This window comes from Helianthus annuus, chromosome 6 (genome assembly GCF_002127325.2).
Source record: "Helianthus annuus cultivar XRQ/B chromosome 6, HanXRQr2.0-SUNRISE, whole genome shotgun sequence".
In the NCBI taxonomy this organism is placed as follows: Eukaryota; Viridiplantae; Streptophyta; class Magnoliopsida; order Asterales; family Asteraceae; genus Helianthus; species Helianthus annuus.
The window spans coordinates 102,934,693-102,951,222 of NC_035438.2; positions in this window are offsets into that span (position 1 = coordinate 102,934,693).

The following is a 16,530-nucleotide window of genomic DNA, read 5'->3' on the forward strand; positions in this document are numbered from 1 at the left end:
TCTTGTTATTCCGCACCTGAAACATAGAAGAACGCCTCTGAACGACTCGTTCGGGTCAATTCTCGATCCTACAAATGGTATCAGAGCTTGGGAGGAGGTTTTCTACAGAAATTAGCTGGATTTCATCATTGTTTCTTTCTTCTACACCTTCTAGTTTCAATTCAGAAAGGTGTAACGGTTAGAATTGGCTCAAAATTTCTCAGACTGTGCGCAATAGATCAAAGATAAACCCTGGACAGTTTCATGCCAAAATATGGACTAAAAATGGACCAAATGATCTTCGGACCAGGTTTTGCTTCAAAGGACACTTGATAGTTTCGCTTCAAGGTTTCGCTTCAAGTGACAATTTGAAGTTTCGCTTGAGTAGTTCCGCTCCAAACTGCATCATAGTTCCGCTTTTGTGTCATCTTAAGTGGGGTTCCGCTTCAAAATCATCAGAGTTCCGCTTGAAAGGTTCCGCTTCAAGGGACATATTTGGAATTTCGCTTATTAGGTTTCGCTTCAGTGAACATCAAGGTTTCGTTCCAGTGATCATCAAGATACCGCTTATCTGAACATCTAAGGTTCCGCTCCAAGTGTATAACAGGGTTTCGCTTATCCGGACAAACTCTAGTTTCGCTTCTGTGAACATCAGTAGTTTCGCTTTTTCGTCACTGTTATTGAAAAACGTGCTAAGTCGTCATGGATACCGAATTTTACAACGCATTTGCAACACCGTCTGCTCCAGCTGCGATTACTCACGCCATGAACTTAGAGAACGAGACGGGAACCACCCAAAAGCCCCCGAAATTGATGAGTATCGAAGAATACTACGGGTGGAAAGACAGATTCGAGAACTGGGTTCAGGCAAACCATCTTAGATCGTGGGAATGTATCTTGAAGAAATATGTGTTGCCTGGAACAGAATTGCAGACTACCAAAAATTTGTCGGAATTCACAGAGCAGGAACAGGCTATGTACAAAGCTGAGAAAATGATGATAAGTCTGCTTCAGCAAGCGATCAAAGAAGACATCTTTATCTTGCTACAGTACGATAAAACAGCAAAATCAATTTGGGATGCACTTAAAGTCAAATTTGAGGGAAGCGAGAAAATGATAAAGAGCAAGAAAGCGTTGCTTAAGAAAGAGTTCGATCTGTTCAGCAGTCTACCGGGTGAAGACACAAAGAAGCTGATTGAGAGATACTGCCATCTTGTACGATCAATGTCGATGTTAAGTATTGAAAAAGATCGTGAAGAGTGGGTAGACAAGTTAGCCGATGCGTTACCACAGAAAGAGTGGGGAACATATTTGATGATTCTGAAAAACACTGGTGTTTATGATGGGTTGACTATATCTCAGTTTATAGAAAAGATTGAAAGTCAGGATCTGGAACAGCAGAAGATTGCTAGGATGAGTAATCCGAGTGGTCAACAGGATGTAAGGATGTATTACAAAGGTGGTGTTCTGGTTCCAGAATCTAAGAGAAGTCCAAAAATCCAAACTGCTTTCAGTGCTGGAGATTCAACAGAAAAAGCTGATCAGAATTCAACCAAAAGCAGCAGCGGATTCTCATCATATCCAAGTGTCAATCCTAAAGAATCAAACACAAACTTTCAGTCTCAAAGCACGAAAACTGGAAATGGCTATGTGATTCAGTGTAACATAGCTCTAAATCTTCCAGAAGGTCAAAGTTTCTAAGAAGACACTGCTAAAGACCACATGGCTCTTCTTGGTTCAGTGTTATTATCCTATGAGGGTCTAGTAGCTGGTCGGATTGGAAATCCCATGCTCATCAAAGAAGATTACGACCAGATAGACGCCGAAGAGATGGAATTAATGGATATCAAATGGTGTCTTGCAAGTATTCTTCGACGTGCTGAAAAGTTCAAAACGATTACCAGGAGAAATGACTTTCTTGATGCTCATGTATCTACTTTAGGTTTTGATAAATCTAAAGTTACTTGTTTTCGTAGTAGGGAGAAATGCCATTTCAAACGGGAGTGCAAGGGTAGAGAAGCTAGTGGAGCTCAGAATCCGTTCGGAAAAGATGATTACTACCGGAAAGCCATTTATCAGCAAGTTGGTCAATTACAAGATTCACAGACGGCTCATGGTAGGAAGATTGAAGATTCTAAGAGAGCGTGTTTAGTGGACTTCAGCTGGGACAAATACATATCTCCTGACAGCAAAGCCTGTATAGTTGATCAAGATGATGAGAGACTACCTGAAGGTTTCAGCTAGGATATGTTCGTTGATGAAAAAGGAGAGTTCAAAGCCTTCATCGCCAAGATTGTCAAAGAGCCAGACATGTTTGCTACCTGGATGAAGTCTATTGGAGTGAATGTGATGAGCGAGGATGAAAAATCTGTTACGTCTGATGAAAATTCAGAAAGTGTTGATGAACTTTCGGAAAATGTTGAGGAAAGTTTAGAGAGTTCAGAGGAGAATGTTCAAAATGTTGCTAGTTCTGAAAAGGAAGTTGTATTTGATCAAACACCATCTGATTCTAGTTTGTCGGATGCTGATTCTGAAAAGTCTGTACAGTTTGATCAGTCACCAGTTGATAGTAGTAGTGATAATGAGGAAGAGAAACATATAAATGTTGCAAAATCTCATCTTTCTCCTGAAAGTTCATTTCTATTTTGCAGATCGCTTGGAGAAACTGAAGGAGAAAAGAGCTGCTAAAGAACAACCAAAGAAATCTGAAGATGATGTTCAGGATGTTGAAAGTGTTGATGAGAAGATTGCTGAAGATGAGAAAGTAATTAAAGCTGAGAAAGAGAAAGAAGAAGAAAAGGTGATTGAAGTTGTGAAAATAATCGAGGTTGAGAAGATTGTTGAAGTTGTCAAGCCTTGCACAAAGTGTTTGAAAGCTTGCAAGGAATGTGCAGCAAAAGACGACATTATTGCTGAGTATGAGAAGAAGAAAGAGCAATTACTGTTCAACCTCAACTACGTAAAAGAATCGTACGATGTCTTGAACAAAACAGTAACTGGTCTCCAAAAGACAAACTCAGAAAGAGAACAAGCACTGACGATGATGAATGCAGTCATGATGTCAAAGCAAAAAGCCATAAATTTCTACATCGAAGAAAGTGCTAAATGGAAGCAAGAGTTGGAGACTAAGAAAATCGAGAATGAGAGAATTAGACGTTTACTTCAAAGTTATTCTAGTTCTGCTTATCTCATTGATCGTATTTATCCAACTGTTGCAGGAATGGAAGCTTTTCAAGATGAGAAGACAAAGAAGAAGAAAGATTGTGGTAAGAAACCGACTGTTAGCTATAACAAGTGTCCACCTCCAATTTGGGAAGGGCATTCTCCTAGAAAACCAAACGAGGAGCAACTTGAGAAAGCAGTCAATATAAAGCTAAAAACCGACACAACTGACGTTTTACCAGATAACATTGATGTCACGTTTACCTCGTCCGATACTGATCATGAGTCCGAGTTAATCAAAAAGGTGGTCGATCAGGTGTTGGATACTGATGAGGAGTCTGAGTCAAAATCTGAGTCTGGAGGGTCAAGTTCGTCGGTCAACAGTTCAAAGTCGTCGGTCAAAAGGGCTTATAGTAAAGAATTTTTGTTATCAAAAGCAAATTTGAATGATGAAACATTCGAAGTAGTTTATACTTTGAATGATTCTGACAAATTATATTACAACAAAGAGTTCCCAATAATGAGTATTAAAACGGAATTGATTAACAAAACTTTCAAACTAATAGAGTTTAATATTCCTGAATTGAAAGTTTTGAAAAATCTAAAAAATATACTTCAAGAGTTCAACAACGGTTAAACAAGAAAAAAGGTTACAATTCTGGTTCCGGTTTTCAAAAGAAACCTAACCAAAATAGTAGCTAGAAAAAGAAAGGTCTTGGTTTTATTCCACCAGAAAATTATAAAAATGATAAAAATTCTAAAACAAAAACAGAATTTGTGTCAGGTAGAAGCTCAGATGAGGAACAGAAGAAACCATTCTGGAGACAGTCAAATCAAGAGTTTCTTGCTGAAAGGAAGAAGAATGGAACTGAAGTGTTTTATCAAAGAGAGACTCGAACCTGTTACAAGTGCAATGAAGCTGGTCACATTGCTTGGAATTGTTCAAAGAATGCAAAAACAAAACAGGGAGTTTCTCAGAAATTAAAAGAAAAAGTTGTTGATGTTGAACCACCAACCAATAGACTTAAATTTTTTGAAAACTCAACGTATGAGGTTAGTGAATGTTCGAAGAGGAATTTGTATGAAAAGAAAGGAAAAGACAACCAAATGTGGGTTGTTAAGAAAGTTGATGTGAATGTCGGTGAGGAATCTGGTTCCACAAAGCCAGAAGAGCCACAGGTTGAGGAGAAAATTTCAGTGAATGATGATGATTTTCCATCACTGAAATTTGAAGAAGTTAAAAAGAAAATTGGAAAATTGATATCTCGAAACAGTTTTATACTGAGAAAAATGAATTTGATGTCTTAAAAACATTTAATGGAAGTGTTAAGAAAATTTTTAGGAAAATGTTGAACGGGAAAGCAAAGGGGGTTAAAGATTTTTATGCGACTAAAAAGGCAACATACAACCCCACTGCGCAAGAGTTAAAAGCCATCAAGTCTGAAAAGACTTGGATGGAAGTTTGTTTTCCATGAAGTCTTAGGACTTTGCCGGAGATCCCAAGTTTATATCGTGGATCAGGAATCGACATCATTCTAGTGTTTGTGAAGTGTGTTTGAAAGATTTTGAATAGTGTTTGAATTTTACAGGTTGAAGGACTACGCCGGAGCTTCCAGGTTGGTAATTGAGAAGCAGGAATCGGCATCTTTCTGACTAATTTGACAAGCGGTAAAGAGGTTTCTTTAGATGTCTCATTCCTACAGGAAAACCTACAAGTGATATTATTTGTTTTACTTACAAGTGGTATTTGTTGGTATGTTTACAAGTGATACAGAGGTTTCTGAACTGCAAATAGTAAATCAGGGACATTAAGTTGTACTTGATTTACTATACATATGGTTAAAATAGACAAGATGATGAACCATATCCCCGAATATGATGCTAACTTACAAGTGGTAAAAACAAACTCATTTTCCGGAAAAATCATTTTGATTAAAACAAACTTAAGTGTTTTGAAATCTAAATAAGAAAATGGTTTGTGAAAGGGGGAGTTCAGATTGTTTATGCCGAGTGAATGGCGATTTGAGGTGACTCAATGTCAGTCGTCAAGTTTCTGTACAGTTTGTTTTACTTTTTAGTTTTCAAGTGGGTCAAGAGTCTAGTAGTTTTCAAATTTCCTTTGAAATGTGTTTTCATTTTAGGGGGAGTAGGGAAATTTCAGAAAATCCAAAAACATTTGAAAATTTGAAAAAGCCAAAAACATGATAAATTCAAAAAAGAGTTTCGTTGTGAAAAGAGGAAATGATAGTACGTCAGTAGGCTGTCACAACATGCTAAAGAATTGGAAAGATAATATGTGATAAACAATCTTACTGTGGATATGTCAGTAGGTTTTTACACATTCAGTAAATTGTGACGAGATATAAATCTAAAAGTTCAAACTTGCTTGTTCTGTGGGTTAACACAAACTTGGATATATAGGTAATCCCTGAAATCTTGTTTGAAAGGTCCCTTATTCTGAGATACTAGGTCTTTATGCTCAGTGATATCTGGGGTATTATCCCGGGACTTCTGCTGTATGGAAGTACTGACCTAGTCCCCGGATAATGCTTTCCGCAAATGCTTGAAACATAGCATCGCCCTCAGCAAGCTGATGAAACAATAAAATTGATAGTCGCTGCTGTTGAAATAAAAAGATCCTCTAAAGGGGACACACCGAAAAGTCGAAGCCGTCATCTCTCTGCGTATACGGAAGTATCGACCTGAGCTCTCACGGCCCTCGCATTTAACCCCTATACAGATATCAGCTGTGGTATACTCACCTGTAAGACTGAATATTGGGATCTGGATACGGGAGTATATTCAAGTAGTGAGACACACGAATAAACTAGTATCTAAGACATTAACATCGTATCTCGGATCAGTTGAACTTTGTGTGAAAATTTCAGTGGATCGATATACTGACAATCTAGGTGAATTGTTTTGAACTGAAAATGTAATCAAGCTTAACGGTGTTGGTGACATGTCTCATAAAGTGATATGATCCTCTTACACGAACTCACAAAAATATGTCTGTATATATTTCATTTCTGCTTCATTCTGTCTTTACAAGTGGTGTCATTTACTTTCTTTTAGAAAAATCCAAAAAGATTTTGGGTGTGTTTTAGCATAAATCTTTTGAAAAAGCCAAAAAGATTTTTGACAACTGATATTGGAAAGTTGATTTTCAAAATTCCGAGTGCTAGACATGATGATCTTGTTGTGAGGGGGAGTGCTTCAAATCATCAAAATATAGTTGTTCAATCAACAAGTGATTCATCATAATCTGAGGAAGAGTTATTTGAGAGGGAGTTAGTGTTGGTGCACTCAAGTTCTTAAAACTAGAAATTTTATTGCTGGGATAAGAATGTGCAGGTATAGTCAGGTTTTGATCATGGATCTGAAGATAGAGTGCCAGGTTTCGATTCCTAAAGGCCTCTGTTTGAGCCAGGCTAATCAATCCAGAGAACCTGTGAAGGGCAGACAACGATCCTGAAGATATGCTGAAGAACAAAGGAATTCCAGCAAATCATGAGGGGGAGTCTGAAGATAGAGTGAGAGAAAAGCCCAGAGACTGATCAAGACTGAAGATGTGAAGATACAGTATGGTCGTGAATCGATGAACGACTCCATCAACATCTGAGGGGGAGTCTGTTGGTGCACTACATCTGTTGATTTCGTCTTGGATCAAGTCAAACATTGCATTATATAGATTAGGGCTCAATATACGAGAAAATAGGCGAGTGTATGTGTTTAAATAGATAGTTTCGCTTATAGTGACATAGGTAGAGGTTCCGCTTATATGTCATTATATAGTTTCGCTTGAATGTCACTTGAGGTTTCGCTGACATTTATACTGAAGCGAAACCTCATATCCTATATAAAGGGTCTCATAAGCAAAACATTATGAACTTTGACAATTTCCATACCGAGGTGCTGCCGGTGTGACGTTTGAGCTGTAAACGTTGTCAAGTCAATATAATCAGTAGATTAAGTGAAGAACAAGTTATTTCTATCTACGTTTCTTGTTATTCCACACCTGAAACATAGAAGAACGCCTCTGAATGACTCGTTCGGGTCAATTCTCGATCCTACAGTTAGAAGCATTGTTTTTATTTTTCTAAGCTAGTTAGGGTTCCCGAACACCCTAACACACTATATATTACACCACACACATAAAACACTAAGTTAACTTGGGACTTCAAACTAGATCACTAACCAATTAGTTGAAACTCAACCAAACCACCCCCCCCCAACCATACGGTTTCAAGGGTGAATCCCACCCTTGATTTTCTTCATTTGTTTATTGAGTTTGCTTTGTACTAAGGGAACACTAAGTCTAGTGGACAATAACATGTTGGAAGTTCTTTATAAAACCCTCTAGATAACCATTCATTCATCTTCATCTTCAACAACAACTCCTTCTCTCTTCCTTCTCTTGGCTTCGGCCGAACTCAAGTCCCACCACCATCACTATCATTCATTCATCTTAATCTATTCTACAAGCATACAAGGGTGTTATAGGTCATACAACGAAGCTTGGTGTTCTCGAAAGTGGAAGGACCTTCGATCTATTTGCTATTAACCACCACTTTTCTTCACTTGAACTTCCCTAGTCTTGAACTAGTGGTAAGAACTTAGATCCTTGAATTTTACATGTTATTTAAGTGGTTGATGATGTGTAGTGATCAAAATGATAAGAACTTTAATGAATCTTATGAAGAAGTCTTGAACATAAACTAACATAGTGATGAAGTATGGTTAAAATGATGAAGAAATCATGATATTCTTGTGTTATGATGCTTGTTGATTGTTGTTTGCTAGTAGAAGTGGTATGGATCATCATATGGACTTGCTAGATCATGATTAAAAACATGAACTAGCAAGATGAGAAAGTTAGAAATGTGTAGGATGATGGAATCATCCACATATAAACTATGAACTTGAATAAATAAATGTTTTCTTGAAAAATAAAGATCAAAGTAGGATTACAGTCTTGTAGATCTAAAGATCCATGAGTGGTTTCTCAAAAGAACCAAGTGAAAAATATAAGTTTCATTAAATATTGGACCTTACAAAAACTAATCACATTTTTGGTGGGTAAACAAGTGTAGAAACACTTGTGTAACTAGAAACTTTCATGAAGAAATATGTTTAGAAAATATGGTGGAAGTTGTAAACACTTAAAGTCTTTAAAAATAAAGTTTTTAAAGAACTAATCACATTTTAAAAGGTAACAAGACTTACTAAGTATGCTAGTAAGTTACTACATATTTTTATAAATTTTCAAGTTCATGAGTTTATAGTTTATGCTTGTTTTTGACAAGTTTGGTAAATAGAAGATTGTATGTTGATTGATTGAGATTTTTTTTAATGAATTTTTGAAAAGAAAATGATATGCTAGTAAGCATGGACACCTCCATTTACAAAGGAAACTCTGGCGAAATTTTCTAAAATCCCAACACTTAGAAAATATTTTTCTAAAACAAGCGTTACGAGTGTATTTTATAACTAGCATTTCGAATATAAACTTCGCCATAATTTTTGTAACAAAACACCAAGTATCGGAGGTTGACTTTCGTAAATAAATTTGATAAATATATATTTAAAATATATATATTTTATACTAAAACTCTTGTGTGAATATTTGTTTATTTTACCGTTATATTATTTTAGGGTAAAATAGTATATAACTTAACAAAGTGCGTTGACGTTTAAATTGTGTGATATGTGATAAAAGTAATGGGTAGATAAACCATACGTGTTGTGCATGAGAAATTGATTGTTATCTGTACCTTATTAGGACGTGCTTGATTTCCTGATTATTAGAGTAACTAATCTAACCGAGCAAACCGAGGTGAGTTCACACTTTTCTACAAAGCATGGTAATTCCCGGTGGGAATGGGAATGGGTGCAGGAATAGGGATTCCTCGTCCTTGGGACGTGTTCAGGAATGAGAATTCCTCGTCCTGTTGGGACGGAATTAGACTTACTAGACTAGAACTCTATCAGCGAAGTCCCTCCCTTTATATCGACTTAATCGCCGAGGCTATGGCGAGCGGGTCATTAGTTAATAGCGCTATTAGGTTTAACAAACCTCACACCGTTCCAGTCGGACGGGCGTGTACTAATGGACTGTGGCACGTCGGTGATGATAGACACTGACGCTAGGGCACAAGTAATTTTCGTTAGTAGTCGATATGATAAACGAGTCTGGTAGTTTAAATAATGGGGTAGCCTCCACGGCCGGAGTGCCGGGCTGGATAGCCAAGGAAGGTGGACATGGGATGGTTAACTAATAAATGTTTTCGAACTATGGGGTAACCCCCCACGGCTGGATAGTTGATTAAGATTAAACTACGTTTTTGGAAACAACTCTAAAATGGACAACCAACCGTGAACTCACTCAACTTTGTTGTTGACTCGTTGTTACATGCTTTGCAGGTCACTAGATGCTATAGGGCTTGCACAAGGAGGTGGTCGTTGTGGGATGCGAACTGATATGTCCCATACTTAATAAACAAACTTTATGAACTTATGAAACTTATGTTTTGGATTTTTAAACTTATGAACTACGAACTTAAGTTTTGGTTTAATGTCTTATGCTTCCGTTGTTTAAATTGAACTTGGTTAACTTCCTTTTGGTCACCAATTGTATTGTGGTTGGTTTTATTTACTTAAATACGTTGTTCAATATGATTGGTGGCTTGATCCTGGTCATGTCACGCCTCCAAGCGGTGATACTCCGCATGGTGGATTTTGGGGGTGTGACAGATTGGTATCAGAGCCATTGGTTATAGTGAACTTGGTTTTAAAAAGGGAAAAGCTTTTTGATAAAACCAGACTATAACCTGTACAGTGCTCAATAAACGTGATAATTGCTATTTGAACCCTGTACGTGGTATGATTTATGTTATATTGTCGGTAAGGTAGTTCACACTGTGCATTAATAAACGTGATAATTGCTATTTAAACCCTGTATGCTTACTCTCTCCTGTCGTCCCACACTTACGCACTTTCGCGACACTTTTCTCACTTACGTTGCTTCGTTGTGAAGATTATGAATGGACACGGAGGACGTATCAACCTAACTCAAGCCCAGCTGACAGCTTTGATCAATGAACGAGTTGCTGAGGCACTCGCAGCTGTCCCTGCAGGAGGTATAACCTGCCATATCAACCCATCTTAGGACGTTTAGAACCTACCCTCGCGAACCAACCCTTGTGCCTAACCTTGTCTTTTTTCTCACACCACAGGTCAACCTGCTCAGCCTCCTGTGTGTACGTTCAAAACATTCATGGATTGCCGACCTAGTACTTTCAGCGGCACAGAAGGAGCTGTAGGCCTTCTTCACTGGTTCGAGAAGCTTGAGTCTGTTTTTGAAATGTGTGAATGCCCTGAAGATCGTAGGGTGAAATATGCTACCGGAACACTCGAAGGTGCTGCGTTAACCTGGTGGAAAGCACAGGTTCAACTGTTAGGGCTAGCGATTGCTAATGCCACCCCATGGAATGACTTCAAAGAACTAATCAAGGAAGAATACTGTAGTAGTGACGACATCCACAAGCTAGAGGTGGAATTTTTCAATCTGAAAATGACGGGGTCGGAAATTGAGGCGTATACAAAGAGGTCAAACGAGCTGGCCATCTTGTGTCCTACTATGGTGGACCCTCCCATCAAACGCATTGAGTTGTACCTTAAGGGCTTGGTGCCAGAAATTCAAAGCCACATAACCTCAGCTAATCTTGGCACCATTCAGCAATTCATCAAGTTGGCTCATCGTCTCACTGATCAGGCAGTTAAGCAAAACAGGCTGCCCAAGCGTATTAGCGCTGCTACTACTGATGCCCCCAATGATAATAAGCGAAAATGGGATGGAAATTTGGGCAAAGGCTCTACCACTGTTCAGTCTCAGTCTCAGCAACGGAGGATTGAGGACCATAGGAGCCCCAGTCAGCAGCCTTCTGGAAATCAAGGGCAGGGTGGATACAAGGGAAATCACCCCAAATGTAATCGCTGTAACTTACACCACAGCGGGCCATGTAGTAAAGGAAACTGTCATCGATGCAACAAGCCTGGTCACATTGCAAGGGATTGCATGAGTCAGCGTCTAGCGAATCAGAATCGACAGCCACCAAATCAACGCCAGTAGCAGCAACAACAAGGTTACAACAAAGGGTGCTTTCAATGTGGTGCTGAGGGCCATTTCAAGAAGGACTGCCCCCAGCTAAATCAGAACCAGAACAACAACAATCAGGGGAATGGAAATGACAATGGGGGAAACAACAATGGTAATGGGGCAAGGGGTCGTGCGTTCGTGATTGGTCAGGGTGATGCAAGGAACGATCCCAACGTTGTGATGGGTAAATTTCTTCTGGATGATTTCTTTGTTACTGTTTTATTTGATTCGGGTGCCGATACTAGGTACGTGTCCTTAAAAGTTAGTCAGATGCTAAAGCGTACTCCAACACTTTTGAACACCAAGCACATCGTAGAGTCAGCAAATGGTAAAAGTTTAGAAGCTACACATGTAGTTAAGGGTTGCAAGCTTGTCCTTGCCGATCAGACCTTTTCTATCGACCTCATTCCTATCGTTCTGGGTAGTTTTCACGTTGTCATTGGGATGGATTGGTTATCTCAACACCAAGCGGAGATTATTTGCAAGGAGAAAATTGTCTGTGTCCCTCGTTCTGGTGAAGAACCCCTCGTGATTCGTGGCAATAAGGGTGGTACTGTTGTAGGCATCATCTCTTTCCTTAAGGCCCAGAAGTGTTTGCGAAAGGGCCAAACCGCTATTCTAGCCCTCGTTTCTGATTCATCCGCGGAAGAAAGGAAGATCGAAGACATTCCTATTGTGCACGACTTTCCTGAGGTATTTCCTGAGGAATTACCTGGTCTTCCGCCTCATAGTCAAGTTGAATTTCAAATCGAGCTAGCTCCTGGAGCAGCGCCCATAGCTCGAGCACCATAACGTCTAGCTCCATCTGAACTTGAAGAACTGTCCACGCAACTACAAGAACTCTTGGAAAAGGGTTTCATACGTCCTAGCTCTTCGCCTTGGGGAGCTCCAGTGTTATTCGTAAAGAAGAAACACGGTACCTTCAGAATGTGTATTGACTACCGCGAACTCAACAAGGTGACCGTGAAGAATTGTTATCCTCTTCCACGCATTGATGACTTGTTCGACCAGTTGCAAGGGTCGAGTTATTAATCCAAGATTGATTTGAGATCGGGGTACCATCAGCTGAGAGTCCGAGAGGAGCACGTCTCTAAAACAGCATTCAGAACTCGTTACGGCCATTACGAGTTTCTGGTTATGCCTTTCGGGCTGACAAATGCACCTGCGGACTTCATGGATCTCATGAACCAAGTGTGCAAACCTTACCTGGATAAATTTGTCATAGTCTTCATCGACGATATCCTGATCTATTCTAAGTGTCAGGAGGAACACGAGCAACACCTGAGGCTTATTCTGGAACTTCTTCGAACAGAGCAGTTGTATGCCAGGTTTTCGAAATGTGACTTCTAGCTTCGCGAAGTCCACTTTCTAGGCCATGTGATAAACAAGGATGGGATTCATGTAGCTCCATCCAAGGTTGACTCGATCAAGAACTGGCCTGCACCCCGTACACCAACAGAAATCCGCCAAGTCTTGGGTTTGGCAGGATATTACAGAAGTTTTATCAAGGATTTCTCAAGGATTGCGCAACCTCTCACTTCACTGACTCAGAAGGGTGTCACCTATCGTTGGGGTGATGCACAGGAGTCCGCATTTCAGCACTTAAAAGATAGACTTTGTAGCGCGCCTATCCTCTCATTGCCTGAAGGCACAGATGATTTTGTGGTTTACTGTGACGCTTCCATCCAAGGACATGGTTGCGTGTTGATGCAATGTGACAAGGTCATTGCCTACGCATCATGCCAACTTAAAGTTCACGAAAGGAACTACACTACGCATGACTTGGAATTGGGAGCAGTTGTTTTTACGCTTAGGATATGGAGACACTACCTGTACGGTACCAAGTGCACCATTTACACCGATCACAGGAGTCTCGAGCATATCTTCAAGCAAAAGGAATTAAACATGCGACAACGCCGACGGGTCGAGCTCTTGAATGATTAGGAATGTGCGATCAAGTATCATCTGGGCAAGGCCAATGTTGTGGCCGACGCCCTCAGCCGGAAGGATACTATTCCTAAGCGTGTACGTGCGTTACAGCTTACCATCCAATCTAACCTTCCCACTCAGATTCGCGATACTCAGGTTGAAGCATTGAAAGCAGAGAACATCAGGGCTGAGTCCTTACGAGGATCGAGGCAGCGGCTAGAACGAAAGGAAAACGGCGCCTACTATGTTAACGGACGCATCTGGGTTCCACTTTATGGAGACTTACAAGAGCTTGTGATGGATGAAGCACATAAGTCTCGTTATTCAGTACATCCTGGTTCGGATAAGACGTACCACGACCTAAAGACTACATACTGGTGGCCTCATATGAAGGCCAGCATAGCAACCTACGTCAGTAAATGCTTGACTTGTGCTAGGGTCAAGGTCGAATACCAGAAACCATCAGGCCCACTTCAACAACCAGAGATCCCGAAATGGAAATGGGAGCAAATTTCCATGGATTTCTAACTGGTCTGCCTAGATCTCAACGCGGTAATGATACCATTTGGGTAATCGTGGATCGACTGACCAAGTCTGCACATTTTCTGGCCATCAAGGAAACGGATAAGTTTTCTACTCTAGCAGACATCTACCTAAAAGAAGTGGTATCAAGGCACGGAGTGGCAACCTCCATCATTTCTGATCGTGACGCGCGTTTTACCTCTGAACTGCGGCAAGCTATGCACAAGTCTTTTGGCTCACGTTTAGATATGAGCACTGCTTATCACCCACAGACGGATGGGCAATCTAAACGCACCATCCAGACCCTTGAAGACATGCTTAGGGCATGTGTAATCGATTTTGGTAATGGCTGGGAAAAGCACCTCCCGCTAGTTGAGTTTTCGTATAACAACAGTTACCACACCAGCATCTAGGCCGCTCCGTTCGAAGCATTATATGGACAGAAGTGCCGATCACCTCTCTGTTGGGCAGAAGTTGGTGACAGCCAAATCACTGGCCCAGAACTTGTAATAGATACAACCGAGAAGATTACTCAGATACGACAACGAATGGCGGCAGCTCGTGACCGTCAGAAAAGCTATGCTGATAAGCGAAGAAAGCCACTCGAGTTCCAGGTTGGGGATCGTGTGCTACTCAAAGTCTCACCTTGGAAAGGTGTAGTTCATTTTGGCAAACGAGGCAAACTCAATCCGCGTTATGTCAGACCGTTCGAAATCATTGAGAAAATTGGCAAGGTGGCCTACAGGTTGAATCTACCTGAAGAACTCAGCGGAGTTCACAATGTTTTCCACGTGTCAAATCTGAAGAAGTGTTTGTCAGACGAGACCCTCATAGTTCCCTTAAAGGATCTCACTATCGACGACCAGCTGCGATTCGTCGAGGAACCAGTAGAGATTACTGACCGAGATGTTAAGATTCTCAAACGTACCAGGATGCCTCTTGTCCGAGTTCGTTGGAATTCCCGTCGTGGCCCAGAGTATACCTGGGAACGAGAAGACCAAATGAAACTCAAGTATCCCCAACTGTTTAAGAAAAGTGCAACCACCACTGAGGCTGAAGCTACTGCAGAATTTTGGGACGAAATTCCAAATCAACAGGGGGATGATGTGACACCCCAGGAAAACCAGGAAACCAACGCAACATAACTAGCTTCCTCAGTAACCACGTGCTAAATTTCGGGACGAAATTCTCTTAACAGGGGGAGAATGTGACAACCCTCAAAATTACATGTATTCCGTACGATCCATTAATGATAATTAAATTACTTCATGACTATGCTGAATCACTTAACTGCTTTCTGATTTCTGTGTTATACTTACATATGCTTGCTAACATACTAGTAGTGTGCAGAAAAGTTACTAAATAGTCCGGTATGTTTTCCTGAGTGTTGAAAATTAAAAATGTTACAAAAATATATATATATAGGACACTTTACAGATTAATTAAGTACTTTAACGAACCGGTATCAAACCGAACAACAGGACACTACCCGACACACCAAAATAATGCTAGAAGCATTGTTTTTATTTTTCTAAGCTAGCTAAGGTTCCCGAACACCCTAACACACTATATATTACACCACACACATAAAACACTAACTTAACTTTGGACTTCAAACTAGATCACTAACCAATTAGTTGAAACTCAACCAACCCCCCCCCCCCCAACCATACGGTTTCAAGGGTGAATCCCACCCTTGATTTTCTTCATTTGTTTATTGAGTTTGCTTTGTACTAAGGGAACACTAAGTCTAGTGGACAATAACATGTTGGAAGTTCTTTATAAAACCCTCTAGATAACCATTCATTCATCTTCATCTTCAACAATAACTCCTTCTCTCTTCCTTCTCTTGGCTTCGGCCGAACTCAAGTCCCACCACCATCACTATCATTCATTCATCTTCATCTATTCTACAAGCATACAAGGGTGTTATAGATCATACAACGAAGCTTGGTGTTCTTGGAAGTGGAATGACCTTCTCTATTTGCTATTAACCACCACTTTTCTTCACTTGAACTTCCCTAGTCTTGAACTAGTGGTAAGAACTTAGATCCTTGCATTTTACATATTATTTAAGTGGTTAATGATGTGTAGTGATCAAAATGATAAGAACTTTAATGAATCTTATGAAGAAGTCTTGAACATAAACTAGCATAGTGATGAAGTATGGTTAAAATGATGAAGAAATCATGATATTCTTGTGTTATGATGCTTGGTTATTTTTGTTTGCTAGTAGAAATGGCATGGATCATCATATGGACTTGCTAGATCATGAATAAAAACATGAACTAGCAAGATGAGAAAGTTAGAAATGTGTAGGATGATGGAATCATGCACACATAAACTATGAACTTGAATAAATAAATGTTTTCTTGAAAATAAAGATCAAAGTAGGATTACAATCTTGTAGATCTAAAGATCCATGAGTGGTTTCTCAAAAGAACCAAGTGAAAAATATAAGTTTCATTAAATATTGGACCTTACAAAAACTAATCACATTTTTGGTGGATAAACAAGTGTAGAAACACTTGTGTAACTAGAAACTTTCATGAAGAAATATTTTTAGAAAATATGGTGGAAGTTGTAAACACTTAAAGTCTTTAAAAATAAAGTTTTTAAAGAACTAATCACATTTTAAAAGGTAACAAGACTTACTAAGTATGCTAGTAAGTTACTACATATTTTTATAAATTTTCAAGTTCATGAGTTTATAGTTTATGCTTGTTTTTAACAAGTTTGGTAAATAGAAGATTGTATGTTGATTGATTGAGATTTTGTTG